Source organism: Phascolarctos cinereus, unplaced genomic scaffold, assembly GCF_003287225.1.
Source record: "Phascolarctos cinereus isolate Bilbo 61053 unplaced genomic scaffold, phaCin_HiC Scaffold_2;HRSCAF=192, whole genome shotgun sequence".
In the NCBI taxonomy this organism is placed as follows: domain Eukaryota; kingdom Metazoa; phylum Chordata; class Mammalia; order Diprotodontia; family Phascolarctidae; genus Phascolarctos; species Phascolarctos cinereus.
The window spans coordinates 294,379,801-294,380,637 of NW_027555625.1; positions in this window are offsets into that span (position 1 = coordinate 294,379,801).

An 837-nucleotide genomic window follows, 5' to 3' on the forward strand; every position below is an offset into this window, starting at 1 on the left:
GCCAGCAGGTTGTCAGATTCCTATCTAGATTATGTTTGTTATAATTTAGGTTCCAGCTATAATATACGCTTATCACATTTCTGTTTATTGCCCCAAAGTCTTGGTGACACTTCTACTCCTATTCTTACTCCCTGGAGGTGGCTGGTTGCATGGTAGATAGATCACTGGGTCTGGAATCAGGATGATTTGAATTCGAATCCTATCTCAGATATTTGCTAGTTGTATGACCCTGGGCAATCCACATAACTTCTCTTTGCTAGACAAATGAGACAATATTTGTAAAAAGTCTTAGCATAGTGCCTGGCACATAGTAGGAGTTACATAAATGCTTATTTACTTCTATTACTAGCTGGCATTTATTTAGTACTTTGCCAGAGGGGTGTGGTACGTGCTTGAGTTTTATACAGATTACCAACTCCTTTGTACTTTATTGTCTTGTCCAGCTGCCCACAGCAAAGAGAAGTTAAGCCACTTAGCAATGGTCACATAGCTTATTTGTGTCAAAGGCAGGATTTGAATTCAGGTCTTCCTGACTCTTAGACCAGCTTTCTATCCACTATGCCATACTGCCTCTTGATGATGATGATGTTGATGATGATGATGATGATAAATGACCAAACAAGTGCACATTGATTTAGTACAAGTGGGTAGTTCCTTCTGTCCCTAGGAAAACTTACCTTGGTCAGGGCCTAACTAGCCAAAAGCTACTGGCCTGGGGACCTTCAAGCCTGAGCATCTGAAAAGTCCCTTTCTCAATCTCCCATAGATCCTGTAGAGTATATGGGAAGAGCCCTTCCACAAGTTAATCAATCAATCAATCAATCAATCAATCAACAT